The sequence below is a fragment of the Excalfactoria chinensis genome, chromosome 6, assembly GCF_039878825.1.
Source record: "Excalfactoria chinensis isolate bCotChi1 chromosome 6, bCotChi1.hap2, whole genome shotgun sequence".
NCBI classification, from domain to species: Eukaryota; Metazoa; Chordata; class Aves; order Galliformes; family Phasianidae; genus Excalfactoria; species Excalfactoria chinensis.
Window position 1 is genome coordinate 34,248,070 of NC_092830.1, and position 20,098 is coordinate 34,268,167.

A 20,098-nucleotide genomic window follows, 5' to 3' on the forward strand; every position below is an offset into this window, starting at 1 on the left:
TTCCATTCACTTTTGTTTGTAGTAATTTATCAAAACACATGTCCCAATACAGTGCCTTCTGTCCAGGCCTTTCATGGGAATCAATACTCATGTCACCATTATCACCGTCTCCACCATCTCCTGGTGTCTGTGAGCTACTGGGCCATCCATTGGCGATCCTGGGAGGAGGAACATCCCTCAGCTGCTCTTCCATTGACTTTGGGATGGAAGCATTTCTCCCCAGGTTGGGAGCAAACAATACTGAGTTTTGGGGAAGCTGCAGCAGTCTGTTATGAACTGCAGGGATGTTTGTCCATTTAGAAGAGCAGAAAAGAGAATTTTATTACATTTCCTTCCCTTTTTTATGGCTCCTTTGAACTGTTAACCCACATTAAGTTGAGGCCATGTGTATGGGAACTGTTGAGTCATGGCCTGAGCCACTGATTGAGCACCTGGGGAAAGGACCCAATCAGCCCTGGGAACACAGGTGAAGGCAATTCAGGTGTGGGACCAGAAGGCGTGGAGCCTGGCTGCACCTCTCTTAGACCCCATTTAAGGGCTGACTGCCACTGGGAATGGTTCTCTGGTTGGTGGTCCCTCCCTTGTGGAGTCTTTCCTGCAAGCCTAGATCTTCAGAGGCAGGTGAGCACCTTTACTTTTCCTTTGAAATACCATCCTATCTGTGCTGGTCCATTTGCTGTTGCACTCTTGTATCACCTTTCTACCGTGTTTCCAACTGCAACACCATGAAAGGAAGATGAAAATGGGAAGCACACAGTGCTTTCACAGGCAAGTTTGCAAGTGTAGTCTTTCAAAGTGACTGAGGCCTACGCCCTATGCATTCTTAATTTATACTAGGTTTTGGCAGCATCCACTGTTGAGAGGCTGATCTTAGTCTTCTGAGTACCTGCATGTGTCTTGTGGAGTTTACTTCCCTATGCCAATTCTGACTTTGATCACAGTGTGTCCTTGTGTAATGGTAACCAAGCATCCTCTTTGCATAGGTATTTGAAGCTCTCAGTACTCCAAGTAATCCTTTAAGAAAATGGGCTTTGAGCATTGTAGAAATATGATACATCTCTAAGAAATGTGTGGTCTTGTGAGGAGCAAAGGTGAAAACAAACCAAAAGCTGAGAATGAGATATTTTGGAGAGAGGATCAAAATGAAACATTTTTTTTATCAGTGGTTTTTTTTTTTTTTTTTTTTTTTTTTTTTTTTTAATACAAAATAGTCAATGTTCAAAACCATGATAGTGTTTGTTTTCAAGTAGCCTGGAAAAGCCCAAACCTTGTGTTGCACATTTGTGCTTAGATAGGAGAGATGGAAATGCCTTTGATAGCTTCACCTTTTAAGACTACTTCAGTAATGTCCCATGCTCTTGTCCTTGGGACAGAGTCAATGTGGTGGCCACCACTGGAGTGACATCCTCCATTGGATGGATGCACCCAGCACTCCTCTTCTGCAAATCCAATGCATGTACACACAGCACCGCACACATGCAACTGACATTACTATATACCTCAGATATGATTTATAAAGATTAAAAAATACGTTCATAGCATTATAAAGAAATTTAATTACAGTCCTGCAAAGGTGCAATCTGATTATTTGTTAATTGCCTTTCCATATTTCTCAGGGCCTTACAAAGCAGCAGGGATACTAAAGAGCAAACAGTGCTTTAAGGCCACGGTAGAATGTGACAACAGTGATAGATATGCTAATTTCTTCATTCACTCCACTTCACTTCTTTTATTCTTTCCAATTAAAGCAAATGCTACTGAAACTGTAATTAAGCTAGTGCCTCAGTCCTGATTGCCTGCTGTTTTAATGAAACCCTATTGATTTTTCTTTTATTTCTAATGGCCACACATCGTGTTCAATGGTCAAACACATGGATGTTTCAATGCGCAGCCAAACTCAGGTTTTGTTCTCTAAAAGGGTGGTCTTATCAGAAAGAATATCAAAAGAGCCTATTTGTGTGGGGTCTCAATAGTTTTTCCTCTGTCTGCCTGAAGAGATGCACTTTGAGGAAATATATTACCATTAAAAAGAGATGAGATACATTCGGTGGAGAATAAAAATTGCCATCAGTCTCCTGCAGTTGCTGTGAGTTGCGTGTGGATGTAGTTCACTCATGAGTCTCAGTATTGCTCTTAAGTTTTAATTGTTTCATTTAGAAGCAAACAATCAAATAAGCAGAACTGTTCAGAAGAGAGCTTTAACGGGGTATCCCTTTTTGGTGACTTCATATGCATAATTTGATAATAATATGAATAATAATTCATATGCATTGTGTTCAAGAAACATTTTGATGTTGTGTTGAGGGATATGATTTAGCTGAGAAGTATTGGTCATGGTTGGACTGGATGATCTTTTAGGTCTTTTCCAACCTTGATAATTCTGTGATTCTGTGATAATTTTGATCCAGCATGCACTAATCAGTTTGTTGGTACCCTCACTACTAACAAATGTGCCTGACCTCATAACACATAGCAGCAGAAACTGTGTGCACCAGACACAGCTACCAGGATACTGTAGATACTGGGTGACGAAGCATGAATCTTACTGACTCCATTCCCATTTTGCTTGAGGAAAAATTATGTTAATAAGGCATCGTGGTTTTCTACCATTCCTCACCTAAAGACATTTCTCTTATGACTTCTGTGGAAGGTAAACTTTAATTGCATTCAAGGCACACAAAGTCAGCAGCTGGTTCAGCCAGTGCTGAAACCATTCATGAGCTGTAGCCCTGATTGAGCCCGTGTGTTCCAAAATGCTGGGCTCAAGTGGGGCTTATGGTTTCTCTGCTCGTGCTGTAGGTGTTCAATGGACTGGGGATGTCTGTCTTGGTTCTGAACAAGGACAGAGGCCCATGCTAGAATCTATCATTGAGATCTTCATTGGGAAATTGTAAATCACTGTAGAAGTGTTAACAAAAGAAGTGGCAAATTCTATACTAGTGTGAGTTGCTTTTTTAAAACAAAACAAAAACACCCCGCCACTCAACAGACAAAAATCTACACTGTCTATAAATCAGAATATGATTCCTTGGATGAAACATATTAAGGATGAAACCAACACTTAGGGTCAAGAAACAGAGGCAAGGCTCCTTTCTCGGGGCTTACTCACTGCACAAGCTATCTGTGTTCCCCTGAGTTGACAGCAGGAGGTCCTATTTCCAAGGTGTATGCACATCACCATGGGATTCTTATCAAGCTGACCTGATGGTGCTGTTACAGTAGCCCAACCAGGGATCAGCACCAAAATCAGCAGGATGAGATGGAGCAGTGCAAGAGGAGGTTTTGGTCATGAATGTGGTGGTCAATGAAATGCAGGCAGCACAACTAACCCCACTTCAGTGTCTCTGGTGGGGTCACACTTCCTGCACAGAGGGCAGCCTGAGTTGAGGCAAACCATCCTCACCAATTTGCCAGTTGTTGAGTTCTGTATACTGTATGAGAAATCCATCCTCAGTGCTAGGCTTGCTTCTGGCAATTAGAAAAATATGCAGACTAAGAAAGGTTTTTATTGATGGAGTTGCCTTCCCAGCATTAGCTCCATCTTGCAGAAAGCTCAGCTCTTAGCCTCAGCACATGTGAACAGGAAGATGCATTGCCGTCTTCCCAACATTAACCAAGAAGCCCTGCTTGCCTTATTTCCCAGCCTTCCCCACCGCAGTTCTGAATCACCTTCTGTTTGTGACCACTGAATGCGAAATACACTTTTATTTTACCTGTAGGCACTAAATTTCTCAAAAGCCTCCCACTACTATTAGCCTGCCAGCAAACCGGGAACATCAGCTCTTTCTAATTAGATTTTCTAACCATGATGTTCGTTCAACAAGGGATAAATTCCCTTTAGTGGAAGTTGTGGATTACGCTTGGACTTGTTAGCTCTGGAGAAGTGAAAATAATAAATAAATTCTGTCAGGGAAAAAAGGTAACTGCAGGAATAGTAGAAAATAAGATACCATCATGTCACTACTCAGCCCCGTCAACCGGAGCGCTAATCAGGGCGGAATTAAAAACACATTTTCTCCCAAGATGTTTCACAGCCAAACCGGTTAAATACAGATTTTAACAAAATTGAAAGCATATTATACGGAGATTTGTGGTCTCCAGCTCTGTGAGTGAGTGCTAAAAGTGTGATGAAATAACAAAATTGCAGCCTAATAATCTATAGAATAATATTGTCAACTAATGGATTATAATAAAATAAAAGCTATTATTAGGGTAAAACATTATAACAAAAAAAAATCCAACTTTTATTTGTAGCACCTCCCCCTTAATGGTTTCAAGCATTTTGAAAGGTAATTTAAACAAGTACATTGTGTCCTTATTGAAACTGTTTCATCTCGCTAGCTGCTGAAAATGGCTTTAACCATCTCTCTGAACAAAAGCTCGCTAATAAGACAACAAAAAGCCTACAAAAGCACTGGCTCAGCATCACTGCAGAAAGGCAACTAAAGGCAGCCTGCAAATGGTCTGTTTCTTTTTTCTTGCATGTAATTAGATGAATTAAAAGGACAAAGTAGTTAATGTTACTGTTGTCCGAGGCCCCCGGTTCTTTTCATACCATCCGCTCTAGACAAGAGCCTGTGGCTCTCGCTTCAGCAATGCGGTGAAGAATGTTGGCAATAAGTAAAATTAACAAGCTTAATCTGTGAAGAATCTGGTCTGAGTCATAGATGAAATGTATCTCTAGCAACGAAAGGCTAGTAATTCCTGGTCTCCTTTTATATGCCTAATAAAACTTACAATAAATTAACTGCATTTTAGTTTGCAGCGCCGGCTCTATTAATCAGGGCTGAGACGTGTAGTCAAGTTACAATAGAAAGAACTCAACTGGGTGCATTTCAGTTATGCAATTAGGGCCCATTGGCCCGGCTCTAATTAGGCCAGGGATGTTGATATTTCAAGTACTGTTTTATCATTAGGCTTCATTTCCTTGGAACATCTTCAATGACCAAGCAGTGAGAAGGGTGGAGGATATTATAAACACAGGCCATCAGAAAGTCATTAATGGGAGGTAGACGGGGAAGGGCTGACATTAATACCTTGTCCTGCGAAATGTTGAGCTGTCTCTGGGAGACTCAAAGCCCCTTCATCTCCCAGAGGAATCAGTAGCACCTGAGAGCAGCAGAGAACTTCCCCCTCCCCCCCCACCATAGATGACACCACTGATTAACTGCTACTGATAAACTGGCATGCACTGCCCAGGTATGGCAGAGAAGGATTTCTTTCTTGCCCTCTGAGCACTTCTGGTTCAGAGCCAAAAGAATCCAGCCATTTCTGAATGAGAGAGGATTCTGCATATTGAGAAAGGCTCGTAAGGGTAATTCTGGTAACACTTCTTGGTCGTGTACACCCTACTTCTTCAGGCAGGGAACTCTTGCTTGCCTTTGGCTCCATCATGGAGACTGAGGTTGGTGAGTGGGAGATGGCTCACCATCCACCAGGGCCAAGAATTTCAGGTTTCTTCCATTCAGCAATGACTTGGTTGTGGCCAAATCCAAACAGTGAAGGTAATGCAAAGCCAGGAAAAAAAAGAGCCATCGGTCCTCAGTTGTGTGTTTCTTGCCAAATGTTAGCTTAAATCTGTAACTCCAAGCAATACTTTGCCTGTTTGTAAAATATGACTTTGTTTCATTATGAAAAAAGAAATTACATAATTAAATTCATTATATCCAATTACTATATGATTCATCTGGCAGCTTAATGAAGCTTCACATTATACTAACAAGATAAAGCAAAAGAATAACATTTTATGGGACTGCAGGCATTCTGTGTACAGCAGACTAGCTGCTTTATGAGCTATATACAGTGCATTTCCTAATAGTACATATTCTATTAGCTGGAGTAGGGAAGGTATTGCATGGTCCTGTGATATCTCACCCACCTCATTCTGAAATTTGGCTAAACACAAACTTCAACTTTATTTTCTTCCTGGGCCTTTCTTCTGGATGCTGCTGAGTTTTGTCCAAGGGGTCCGTACAAACTTAATAGGATCATAACAAAAAAAAATTAGGCAACTCTACAGCTGTCAGAAGGCACGTTTTGAATGTGAAAGAGCTGGTTTGGTTTTGAACCAGTGGCCCAGAGGTGAATTACCTCAGTGTCTCCATTGATAGGTATATAAATATTTTAAATACGATTCTGCAGAAGTGTAAAACTGCCTTTTCTTTCAAAGTACATTATCAGCCTAAAGAAGTCTATCAACTCTGTCCTCCCAATAATTTATGATCTAGTAAAAGGCTTCTGTCTTTGAAAAGGCTGACAAAAAAAAAAGACCCACGTAGTTTTATCTTTTGGGAATGAGATGTGTCAATATAGAGAAGCTCTATCTTTTAAATGTTTGTGTAAGGCTATTTGCGATGTTCATGGTTTTGAAATTAGCAGTTAACACAGGAAAGGGGCAAATTAAAGATATTCACTCTCCTTTTCCTTCTGTGCATGAGTGCCCTTCAGCTTTTCTCATTACCATTTAGTATTTCTGGACAACTATTGATATTCAATGGGAATGTAAATGGGCTTGAAAATCATAAATTGTGAAAAATAGATTTTGGAGACGTCAGGAAACTTTCAGGAAAAATGACATTTGCCTGCATGGGAGAACAACAGGAGCATTCTCATGCTGTTTTTGAAGGATATGGCTGACGTCTCCTCAACTGGAGGCTGGGTGAGGTTTGTAACTTCTCAAACAAGCAAAAACTTGAGTACTCTGAAGAAAATGGAGCAACCAGTTCCAGCATAATTAAGAGATCCAGCTTTATTACTTCTATTTACTCTAGAGAGTGGTTTGTGTCTGACCTTGCTAGCTACGTTTGGAAGTGGACGTTCTGAAAGCCACCAATGAGGGATTCTAAAGCATCTCCTCTAAGTCATGTATCAGCCTATGACATAAAAGCTAGATTAACTCCTGAGGCTATGACTTCATCATTTCCTAATTTCTTTAATTAATATAAGAAAACCCCCAACTGCCTCTGGGCAAATTTCAGTTTTCAGCATTTGTCTTCTTACCTTCTGTAAGTAGGAATTGCCTGGAAGCACAGGGACACATGGTGGGAATGACTGCAAGAAAAAGAACTGATATGAACCATAGTGATAGATGTCTGACAGTACGTTATGTGCTCTGACCAGGAGATTTCAGAATTACTTCATTTACTTCTCTGCCTACCCAGGTCCAGCCAATGGGACACGTGGTGGACTCAGCAGGTCAGATGTTCTTTGGTCCTAGGACCAAGTGATAAATCCCAGCTTAGATCCTACCAGTTACAGCAGAGACCATCAAAACCAAGCATCCCCATTCATGCTGTTGGTTAGATCATGGAGCACAGCTCCTGTGCCCCTGACACACTGTGCCTGGAAGGTTCTTAGGAACTGTGAAGGTGTGACACTGAGGAATGTGGTTAATGGGCACAGTGAGGACAACCTGAGCTTTGGAACTGATGATCTTAGTTGTGTTTTCCAACCTTTATGATTCTATGAAGAATGGAAAGGACCTTGTGCCCTGCAGCCTGGTTTAGCTGTTCCCTAATTCCATGTCTCTCCTCCCTCCCTCAGACCAAATGCTGCCCTCTCTGAGGATCTGTGCAATGCTCATCTCCCTTCTGCAATGCTCAGCTGACCCTGTCAGCCCTGCTTGCATGGGGGGATCTATGCCATTTTGCTCTATTTCAGCTCCTCCCACACTGGGTGATGAAGCTGAGCTCACCTCCAAGGGATCTGAGCAGTTGTTCCCACGTTCCTTCAGATCTGTTCTGCTGTCCCCTCAAAGCCCTCAGAGTAGAGAAGCTGCTTCTCCCTTTGTCTGACTTTTGCCAGGCTGAGAGTGCTTCGGTTGGTTAAACTGTGTGCGTGCAATGCATATCAGTGCCAGATCTGGCAGCCCACACGGCTGATGGACAGAGCACGGTCTGGTCTATCTATAGCCATTATAAACGTATTATGAATCTCCATTCAAAGTAAGATAACAATATAAATTGTACAGCTCTTTAACCAGTTGCCATGAGTGACAACCGCGATGGGATATCTTGAGAGACCTGCCTCCGCCTGTTTACAAGGAGCAATCAAAGGTGCTTCTTATTTCTGGGGCAGGAAAGTGAATCAAGGGAGCTATCAGATAACCGAGGCTCTTCCTCTCCTCCCTTAGCAGCTGCTGCTTACAACCACATCGCCGTGTAATTGTAAAATGAGTACGGTAAACATGATGCATAATTAAGTAACAAAGTGCAGAGAACCTTTAGAAAATGTACCAAGGCACGAACAGAGAGCAGGATGAGATTTCTGCCAGCAGTGAATATCTTTATTAAAAGGTTGTAGTTTCTGGAAGTCATTGTTTAACCAAATTATCGATGTGAATGAAATCAGGCTTTGGGGGACTTCTAATTGGTGTGATACATCAGGTGTTACTCAACTGTTGTTTATACTGTGCGGAAAAAGCTGAGCCATCACCAGTAAGAGAATGGATTTTTTGGGGGGGACTAATCTCTGGTTGTTATGATGAATAATTTAATGCAAAGCTATTCAGAAATACGTCTCCAGGATCAGCAAATATTTTCTGGGTGTCTAAGATGAAGATTTTATTGCAGATAAAGGACCTGAAACCAACAGTAAACATCACAGTGTTTTTAGTGGGTATATCATAAGTTACAAACATGTATTAAATCAAATATTTGGGAACTCTATAATGTAGGAGTAGCTTGAAAGCACCATTAAAGGTAAAGAAACATATGCAGACACAAAGCTTGACATGATAAACATTAAAAGCACATAAAGCGCTTCAAATCCTCCTGCAGATGCTGCCGTCTGCTCCCACTGCGATTTCCCCAAACACACACAATTCTGCTTCAGAACCTTACGTATGTGCTTCTGGATTGGCCAAAACCTCCCCAGTTGTGTCAGCGCTGTGCAGATAAACACTCCTGCTTAAATCTGGGAAGGATGAGTCCCAGTTTCTGCCCACAGGAGAGCTGCTGATTTTACCGCGCTGGCACTGATAGGTCACCGAGCGTTCTGTTTTTGCCTTACTTGTGTGTTGCTCATGGGATGGTGGTGATAGAAGCAGAGAGTTGCTCTCACTTTTCCTGATAGGAGACTTTATTGTTCTGGTTTTTCCTCATAAAACATCTGCAGCCGAAGTATTCTAGCTGAGAAAAAAGCATCTGAGATTTATTCTTGGTTTCTCCAGCAGCTTAATTCCATGGGAGTGCTGTGGAAAGGCTCACAGCCTCAGGATGAGGCATGAAGCTGGGAGATAAAAGGTGAGAAAAGGTGTGTATATGAAATAGGAAAAATGAGTACCATGCAGCAACCGAGTGCCTGTATTTTAACTGAGCAATCCAATAAAAATGGGACTTGTTTTGGACAAGAATAGCAACTGTTGGTCACTGGTATATCTCTAAAGACTCTAATTACCGTGACAGCGATTATTTGGAGAGGGTGCTAATCAAAGACACAAACAAAGGCGGTGACAGCCGTGTTTTGGAGGTGGGCAGGATCAGTATGTTCCATGGCTGTGTGACTGTTACTGTATATCACCCTGGATCATCTTGACATTTGTCGTAATTCTCAGGAAAAGGGAGATCTCCACAGAAATATCATAAAAAGGGCCATCATGTAGAAACATCTTAGCAGAGAACAGAAACCCACACTCTCCACTCAGTCAATTCAGATTCACAAAAGATGACTCATATCAGCTTCAGCCTCTGTCTTTCTTCCATGGAAATACTTTACATTTCTATGATCTGTGAGGCACAGCAATCTTTTTGTTGAGAATAATGAAAGAGTTTTGTCACAGGAATGAGTTTATCTATGAATCTCAATCAGCCTCCATCTCAAATCTCTTCAAAGCTTGCCAGGTCCGGTGATTTGCCAGTCTCTACTCCTGGCTTCTCAGAGCAGTTTTGAAATGGTTGCCAAGATGACACATAATCGGGGTATTTGTCTTTTAAAGGCAGAGTTAATAGGTGCTCCACAAGGAGCCTTTGCACACATTTTGCCTCTGTCGACAGCTCAGTTTGTTCCCTAAACCTGGCCTGCTTGAATATCAAAGATGCCATTAAACGGCCAACGCTACAGTGCAGCGCTCAGTGCAGGCAAACGTGCGGACTCAGATCCACAGCAATTACAGGTGGCCTAAAGGGCAACATCAAAGACCTTGATTAGACATCCCTCCACCTCAAGAGTCCGACCTGCTCCTGTGCAGTTCTTCACCTGTGCTGGGAGACTGGACCTGACTCCTGTCCTTCATTCAGTGACATAAAACGGGCTCCACCGTGCAAACAGTAAGTGCCTTAAAGCAAATCAGCACACTGTTTCATTTCTCTTTATATGTCTTCCCTTCTGTATGGTAAGGTACTGGCACAGGCTGCCCAGAGAGGTTGTGGATGCCCTATCGATCCTTGGAGGCGTTGAAGGCCAGGTTGGATGGGATCCTGGGCAGCCTGGTCTGGTATTAAATGCAGAGGTTGCTGGCTCTGCCCGTGGCAGAGGGATTGGAGATTCATGATCCTTGAGGTCCCTTCCAACCCAAGCCATCCTGTGATTCTATGGTACATGTGCAGCAGAGAGGATAAAACACAGTTATAGGGGAGAAAATTATGGGACCATTGGAGGATGTCCAGGTGGGGATCCTTGCACCAAAGTGGGTTTATTTCTCCTGTAGTGACTTCTACCACAGAACATGACAGCTATGTGCTACTTTCCCAATCGATCTCCACATTTTCTGCAATTACATGAAGGAATTGAGTAAAAAAGAGACTGGCTATTTTTTTATTTTTTTATTTTTAAGGAAGAGAGAGGAAAACAGGCGTGAGAACACGTGGCTGATAAGGCAAAGTGGGGAGCGCTGGGGGCAGCAATAGGGAGAATTATCTGGGAAAATGTGCCTTTGAAATAAGAAATAGGAGCAAAGCTGTTTTCAAATTTATAAAAATTAACAGTTTTAGGGCCAGATCTGCCACATTTGCCCATCACAAATACAGATCCGCCCAAGGAGACACGAGGTTTCAGCAGGTCATACAGAGCACGGGTTTTTGCTAGGAGGACCAGGTCTTCATTTAGACATGATTACTATTCGGATGCTTAAAGACAACAATTCATAAAGGTTCCAAGAATTATTTTATAATTCTGGAAACTTCTCAGGCATATTCACTTGCTGCTTTTCATCATTTTGGAATTGAAATGGTTGTGTTTGGAGCAAGCTCTCCCCTCAGTGTTACAGAAGGCAGCGATTTGCAGCGTCCTGAAATATGGGGAGGAATAGTTCAGCTGGTGATAGAATTTGCTGCCAGATAATACCATATACGTACAGAGCACATATTTGTCCATGCAGTTTTTTTGTTTGTTTGTTTGTTTTTAAAGTAAGGACCAATGAATTTTTGTGGAAAGATCATTTTTTCTATGCAAAAGAATCTTCCATCCACTTTACAGTCCATTGCATTTCATCAAATCTAATTTATGCTTGGAAAGTAAAATTAAGTTTTCCTCTTATATAACAAAAATTTAAATTTAAAACATATTAGAATCTTCTACCGTGAATGTAATTATTTCACGCAAAATAAAGCAAGTGAGCATCCTTAGGATTTTGTGGGTATTTAATTAATGATCGAGTAAAATTCTATGGGGAAAAGGAGTGAATAAAAAAGATCATTCTTGCCTGTGAACGACATGTATTTCCCTTACAAACAAGGCTGAAGTAAGGCTGGTTGTAAGTGGCATTCAAGAATGTATTCTAATGATCACTTTCATATCAGCTAGTTGCACAGGACTGTATGTTGAAGTATTTCAAACACAGAACTTTTGGTACTTCCAGCTTTCTGTTGAGCTGAGAGTCCACTGGGATGCCTGTTTGGCTGTTTGGGTGCATGGTCCCCAAGAGATAAGTCCTTGTGTGACTTATGGCTGCCATTACAACCCCCTGTCGACCTAATGTCTTAAACATGAGGGACTCTTATCTGCAAGATAATTATCACGATCATCGGAAATATGCTTTAACTTTAGAAGGTATAAATCACTTTAATTTGACAGCTGTGAAAGAAAAAAGTGTAATGAAGGTCAGTAGTAAAAATTGTAAAAGCTTGATCTGAATTTTAAACCCAATAATTTAAAAAAAAATCAGTGATCATGTATGGGAAAAACAATGTAAGCAAACATATTTTTTTCTTCTGATATGGATATTAAAAACTCAGATCCAAACTGAACACGTTAAGTCCTGGCTAACCTCAGTAGAGTCATGTTTCCAAATGCCATTCCTTACTGTGGATTTCCGGTCAAGCATTTAAATTTAACAATGATATAGTTAAAGGAAAAAACCCATATGGAGCAATGGAAGTCTGTATTGAGCCCTGCTTACTGACACCAGCAGGAATTCTGTACTTGCTTATTCTAAAGCTCTCTGATCTTTCTGCCTGAGATTATGGCTATCAGTTGATGGCTCTTCCAGTTTGATGTGTTCTTTGTTCCTATGCATAGCCAACAAGACCAGAAATTGCAGAAACTGATTTGCAATTAGATATTTTTACATTCATGACGTGTGTCTTCAAAGGACAAATAAGGATAGTGATGCTAGGATGTCACAAGGACAAGGGATCTCAGGACAACAGTTAAATGGTGAAGGATTACTGGGAATAGTTTAGTTCTAGATGAATGACGTCACTGCATTAACCTCTGCTTTGCTTAAAAGGTGATGCACGGCAAGAAGGTGCTGTTGTGAAAGAAGACACCAATCAAACAAGAGAGAGAGAGAGAGAGATGCTGTGTTAATAGCTGTTCTTTTTCTGTGTCATAAACATTCACGCGATCAATGGAGGTCTTCTGTAAAGATTTATGGCCTTATACATACACATCTGAAGATCAACCAGAGGATCAGCAAAATTCAAAACAAAGGAAGCCAACCACGGTGCCAACCATGGGCACACTTCTTGCACTGCAATCCTATGGAGCAGCACAGGGCTCCTCCGTGTTGGCGGAGAGGTGGGATGGGAATAGACACCTCCTTCCTGCAGACCTCTCCCAGGGGTGACAATTTGAAATCAGGCTGAGGAGCAAAGGCCCCTTTTATCAGCTCTGCTGAGTGCCAGGCAAAATTTGCAAGGTCCCTGTTTTGCCGTGTAATTGCTCTTTGCCAATTCCTGGCTCGCGCTATCTGCAAACTGCGGATTTCCTCTCCCTTTTGTTCGCCGCCAGTTCAAATGGCAAGGTTGATCACAGCAGTAAACAGATGAGGTATTATTTACTTGTTCCTGTGCCAGCAGTGCATAATTCAGGCTGGACAGACTGGAGCAATTATGTCGCATTTTTCATTCACTCAAATGAATCAATCGCTTGCTTCACTTGTGTGTGAACAACAAGTAGCAAAAGCAAAAACAAAACTGAAAAAAAATCAAATTCAAATACATAGCTGTTGGGCAAAAAGACTGCTTTTTAAGACCAACATTTACATGAAATTATCTTTTTATTTAATTAACAAACCCTGCAAATAACCGCGTATCTCTTGAGATGAACGTATGAATCATTATTGTTTAGCACTTGCAGAATAATAACAGGATCTAAAAACTATCAGAAAAAGGAATACTTGAAAATCTACCAGTCAGTGGCACCTCCTGAATGGTACGAAGGAGAAAAATGGAAAGATGAATGAGGAACAACTTTTAAAGATGCAGAACACTGGAGAGCCTGCAGTGTGGTTCTTACAAAAACGAATCGATGGAGTCAGCTGCAGCTCACACACTGGGGAACAGATTACTCCTTCCTACAGAGTGGGGGATGGACTACAAGAATAAGAAAGCCAATGTGGAAGAAAAGGTTTATTTCTAGCTACAGGCTCCCCAGAATTGATACGCATGTGACATGACAAGACTGCGCACCATCTTCAGTTCAAAACCACTTGCAGCTGATCCCAAAGCCAAGGCAATGTGGGCTGGGAGGTTTTCTGAACCCAAGCCTGTGCAATCTGCTCATCTTGATCCATGCAAGCTGTGAAGAATTTCCATTTCTCCTGCATCCCACGTTCTTGTTGTCACAAGATTCCCCCCAACTCTTCTGGGAGGAAAAAAATCAGTTCCCCCCAAAAATATATATAGCTAATTTCAGAAATAACTCCAACATAGACTTAAAGCCTCTGAAACCGTAGTGGGGCTGCATTATGAATATGATCGTCTGAAGTTAGTGCTCTCTTTTCATTCATTTGTCCAGCAATTTATTTGTAAAAGGTAAGCAAACTGAAATGAGCAGGCAATCAGCTGCCCTGACACACTATTTTACCCAAGGGTATTCTCCAGAAACGGAGGCAGACTATTTCAGCCATACAATGTAATATTTATACCTTCATCACAAGAAGAACTCATGACCTTACTCCTAGTTGTAATGAAAAGGTATGTATTAAAAAAATAACCCTCTCTTTATGATGAAAGACATTGCTATACCCCAAACTCTAATTCCAGTGGATAGAGGGGTACTTTGAAGTATTGCGGGGAGTATTCCAGTGGAGAAATCATCTGTGGATGGTCTGTATGTGCAAACCAGCACCCACACAAAGCAGTGCTGGTGGGAGTTTGTCTATGTTTGGAGAGCTGCTCTTGTGGCTGGGGTGAAGCTCTTCCCCTTTTCAAAGAACAGACATCCAACCTGGCTGCAAAAAATCCACCAAAAGGCAGAAAAATCAGATGGGGCCTCTTCTCTTGGGAAGAGATCTTTGGGTAAGATACTCTCTGGTGGATATTTACATATTTATACCATTGATAGCACTGATGATGGCACTGTCTCTGGTGTTGATGCGTACCTGCACCTCAAACCTGGTGGAGTCCCCATACCCAGAGCCCAGCACATCTCCTTTTGGGTAACTCTGGGGTGAAAGTAAAGAAAAAACAAGCAGGAGGATGAAAGACAGCCTGCTCCAGCATTTCTCCTTGCTCTCGGCGTAAGCACTGAAAAGAGAATATTGTTCCCATAACAAAGGTGGATATTGTGAACACAGGCAGATGATGATGAGCACTGGCAACAGACTTCCTGTATCAGCAAGCAGGAAGGTGAAATTATACCAGGGAAAAAATTAAGATTAAAATAGCAATATGATTAATTTTCTGTTTTACCCGGAATAAATAAACCTTTACCTCCGTAGCTGTTATTAGAATAGCTGGGCTGGTGTGCTGGTATCTGCTAAAGAGCTAACATATTTAGTTTTATTGTTTTGTCAAAATATTAAGAATATCAATATATCTCCATAATTCAGTGTTACACAAAGAAGCATTTTTGTGCCATATATAGCAAAGATTGTATTATACTTTTGAGATCATAGGTAATGATGACAAAGTGATCTGTGTTCAATTTCAGCATTAATGTCTGGTTTGAACAAAGCCTGAAATATGGTCTGGGAGCTAAGAGGCTTTAATATTAAGATCTTTAACTGTAATTTATGTGACAGAAGATAGGGTTTAGCATAATAAAATGTAATGGGCTCCTAGAATGAAGAGGACTAAGAGACAATTGAAAACAAGGTAAAAATGGTAAATTATAAATAACAGTAAATTTACCTTTATGTTGTTACTTCATTTATTTTTGATTTGTTAGACAGGTGCTGTAATTTCTCATTTTGCTACATTTGGAAGCAGGCATTTCTCAAATAGCACACCTCAGGATGAAAGGGTCGGAGGCACAGCGATGCAGTTGGGCCCGTGTGATGAAAGCTGTATTAGGGCTCCAAATAGAAACCCTCTTTTTCTCCAGAGTTTGCAATTTAGCTGCAAAAATTCAGCCCGAGTCGAATTTCAACACCAAAATATGTGGGGAGAAAATGCATTTGCTTGCTTTACCTCCAAAATTAGTTTGGCTTTTTATCCCTTTGATGCTGTTTAAGTGTGAAAAATGAGAGCATCGGTAACATGTTTCAATATATATTGGGAATCAATGTGCTGAAAGGAAAACAAGATGGTCACAGTGGAGAAAAAAAGGATGATCTATTTTTCTTCTGTGGTTTTCCCACTCAGGGTCTACCACCTCAGCATCCCTTTCCTTATTTCTGGGGTAGCCAGAAGGATGTTTTTGCAGTCTGCTCTGCATATAACTAGCATCAGCGTCTGCCTGTCTCCTTTTCTCCAGTGTTTAATTAATGGCTTCTTTCTGATGCCGATGGAAATTCAAATGGTATTTCCTCCTTCAGACTTTGCTGTCGTTTTTATTTTTCCTCGGTATTCAGCTCTTATTTTAGGTTTTTAGGTTTGGGGCTGCTCTCCCAAAACAAAGTGTGCAGTGTCTCACTGCAACCCCTTAAAAGGGCTCTCTCACCCTTTTTATTTTTCTTTTCCAATGTACATTTGGTCAATTTTATCTTTTCATATATATACATATATATAGGCTACTCACACTTCTGGTGACCAATGACAGAAGTGGCAACAGTTGGGATTTCCCTTTTCTCTATTTCTTAGAATTCTGCCTCATTTCACCCTGGCTTAGACAAAACTGTAGAAGGAGAGATATGAGCCTATATGTGTGCAGTATGTGGAAGGAAACATAGCTGTTTATTTTCAACAGGCACTCCATAAAAAACCCCAAATCCCATAAAGAACAGAAATTTCTATCCTTACGATGGCAGAATGTTACAACAGAGGAACCAGCAGAATAACATAAGGTAACATTGATCCTTTTGTTTATGAATTGCAAAAGGAAATAACACGATAGATGTCATGGTCCTGGGTAAGGGTCCTACCCTCTGGGTCCTGGACAAAGACAGAGCAGAAGTGAAGGTCTGTGAACCACAACCCCCCCAGAGATGGGCTTGTGGTCATTCTGACACCACGAAGGGGGAAAGCTTGGTGATGCTTCAGGTTTGTTCCACCCCCATCTTCTGTGTCACAAATTATTACCTACATGCCTGGTGTAGGCCAATGACCTAATGATATCCTTCTGTGTTTAATTACCTCGATCTATAGACCATTGAAAGCATTGAAAAGCCTCCTATTGTCTTCTATAGAAACTGGATTGGCATCTCGCTGAAGCAGAAATCAGGTCTGAGATTGGGAAAGGTTAGAAGAAAGACTACAGCGTTTCACAGAAGGAATCCTGATGAGATATGGCTTAAAGTAAACACAAACTTTTAATAACAATTAATAAAACATGCTGTGGATACCTTACAAACGACTGATACATAATAGATGAGTCATACAAATGTATTCATTAGCCAAAATTATCATACGTAATAATTAATTTTTCTGAAAAATTTATGCTAGGGGGAAAATCCTGTCCTCAGATGTATTTGTGCAGCTTCCTTGGCTTCAGTGCAAACCTGCATGGGTACCGAGGGCTGTAATGTGTGCATTAACAGCACTGGGAAGAGAGTTTTATGCTCAGAGAAGTACACGCATTCACCCTGCTGTATTTCTCATTTAAAAACCAGGCTGTGTGTTAAATGAAATTCTGTAGCCCAAGGAATCTTGGCCACAACTCCGCCTTCTGCATGAGTGAAAACTCTTTACTGGAGGAAATGTGATTTATGAGACAAAGTTTTCCTTTGGTTCAGTTTTCCTAAGACTTTAGCTATCTGTTTAAGCAGGTGTACGGCATTTGTAGTCACAGTGCTCAGGGAAGTGTTGAACAAAGTGTTCTTCTAATGTGAATGAGAACTTTGTCGAAAGGCTTCTTTAAAAGCTAAATGATGCAGGCCCTGGCTTATCAAGGCTTTCACCTGGGAAGCTGTGCACAGCCACTGCTCCTTCTGGAAAGGACACTTGCCCAGGTTGACTTTGGAGGTCAAATAAAAATCTACAAGTAGGAGTATTTTCTCAAGTAATTAGGCCCAGCAAGCACAAGCGTGGCTTTCTGGCCATGCTTTTTGCTCAGTGATGGCCCCGAGCTTCCAGCAAGGTACCACCAAGGCATGTATCTGTCGCATCAGTGCTGAATGTCCCCCAGCTCCTCCTGTTGACATACCCAGGAGTTTCCTCCCTGGGACAGATCAGATGGGTGCAGTTCAGAGGTTAAGCAGAGGGAGAGGAGATCGAAGTTTATCAATAGCAGGGACCTTCAGTTATGGTTGCGGAGGAGGAAAATAAGGGCTGATTTCAGGACGTGGCCGTTGTATTCAGCTCCTGTTACAAAATGGGTGAATTTGAGACTCGGATATGGAAGAGCAGGTGGTAGAGAACTGTAGCAACAATGTCATTGAGTCTGAAAAAGTCAAAGCTTTTTCCCTAGGTGGAATTCAGAACGCTGCAAAGATGGAAGAATTCTGTTTTTCTTGCCCAAAATGAATGCACTATCTGTGCTTTCATTCAAGTCTCCTGCAAACATAGGACCGCGGAGAAAAGATCCATAAATCATTCTTCTTCAACACACGTTATTTATTTTTTCAGCTTTGACGTTGTTTCACGTATTACCTCCACAATTACTACTTCAGATGAATCAGTGCATTTTAAATGCAATGACATGCCTTGAAAGCAAACATACTTTCTTTATTCATTGCATAAACTTGCCACGGCGCAGCTAAGTGGCTCTGGTGTAACAGGTTTTAGAATTTGATTACAGCACCATCTACTGGGTATTCAACTTTTTATTTCAACTTTTTATTAGAAGGACATGGAGGTACTGGAGCAGGTCCAGAGAAGGGCAACGAGGCTCGTTAAGGGCTTGGAGAATCAGCCCTATGAGGAGAGACTAAGGAAGCTGGGGCTGTTTAGCCTGAGGAAGAGGAGGCTGAGGGGAGACCTTATTGCTGTCTTCCAGTACCTGAAAGGTTCTTACAGTGAGAGTGGGGCAGGTCTATTCTCACTACTGACTTGTGACAGGACGAGGGGAAATGGCCTCAAGTTGCGCCAGGGCAAGTTTAGGTTGGATATTAGAAAGAACTTCTTTACAGAAAGGGTGGTTAGGTACTGGAATGGGCTCCCCAAGGAGGTGGTTGAATCGCCATCCCTGGATGTGTTTAAGAGCCGCTTGGATGTGGTACTCAGGGATATGATTTAGCAGAGGTTTGTTGTTGTGGTATTGTTTTGTGGTTGTTTTTTAAGAGATAGGCTACTGGTTAGGCTGCGGTTGGACTTGATGATCTTCAAGGTCTTTTCCAACCTGAGTAATTCTATGATTCTATGATTCTATGATTTCCCCAAACCCTTTCCAGCATCTCTTCCTATTGCGGTAAAAGTATAGGGTCACTTTCAGAAAACAATTGCAGGGAAAAAAAGGGTTGTAATCTCATTATGGCCTAAACTCAAAGGCCGTTGAAATCGCTGCAAATATTCCTTGGTATTTGGATCGGGCCATTTCCGGTTGTGCTCAGAGACTTAAATTATCAGGTTGGATTCAGTGATGAAAAACAGATCTAAAGAGTGAGACATCATGCCTACTGCAATATGTTTCATATAATTATAACGAGGGGTCATCCATTTAACTAATGAGGGCATTACAGTGCTGAATGGGTGTGACTAGTCAGGTAGGAGCAAGCAAACAAATGTGATGCCCTCAGGCAAAATAACTGAGTGGCAGCAGAAAGCGTTGAATTAATTCAAACAAAGAAATTTCACTTAAGGGATTAATCAGTTAGACTTAATTCATACTGTATAATAGGAGTCTCTTGTACTACTTGCAAAAAAAAATTGATTTCCTCCCAGAGAGGGGATATGTTTAAAAGCTGATTAGTGGAAACAACAATTAGAATATTTTTATTCCCCGATGATTGTTCATTTTGCACATAATCCAAGCTCCCACTGACTTTTACACAGCTGTGAGTGTTCTGGACGTACTCCTGCTAACACGAGAGTAGAGCTGTATGCCATCTGCCAGTACCAGGATCCACAAGGAATCCTGCTCAAGTAAGGTGCCATTTGATACAGTAGAGCAATACCAAACTATGTGCAGCTGTTGGTGCTCTTTTTTTGTGCCCATCAGTGGATTTATTGTAGCTATTCATTATTTTGGCCTTCAGGTGAGAAAAAATCAGGCTGCCATTTTGCTGTTACTAAATGAACTGGCAGAAGTAGGAACTGGCACAAGATGTCCCCTCCTGATGGAGACCTGGTCCAGCAGAATTTGTATTGTGGCCCACCTGGACGGTCCCAGCCCTGTGATGATCCCCAGAAGAGCCTCAGAGCCCTTTTGCTCACCATTCCTCTTGCTGTCGCTTGGAGTG

The 20,098-nt window shown here is 41.5% G+C and overlaps 1 long non-coding RNA gene across 1 annotated transcript; it reads left to right on the plus strand.

Annotated features, from left to right (window-relative positions):
* Window positions 1-570: 570 nt before the first annotated feature.
* On the plus strand, window positions 571-14,449 carry LOC140254318 (uncharacterized). Its single transcript, XR_011904144.1, has 3 exons — window positions 571-621; window positions 9,170-9,242; window positions 12,665-14,449. It is a non-coding gene; the product is annotated as an uncharacterized lncRNA (long non-coding RNA).
* The last annotated feature ends 5,649 nt before the right edge of the window (window positions 14,450-20,098 follow it).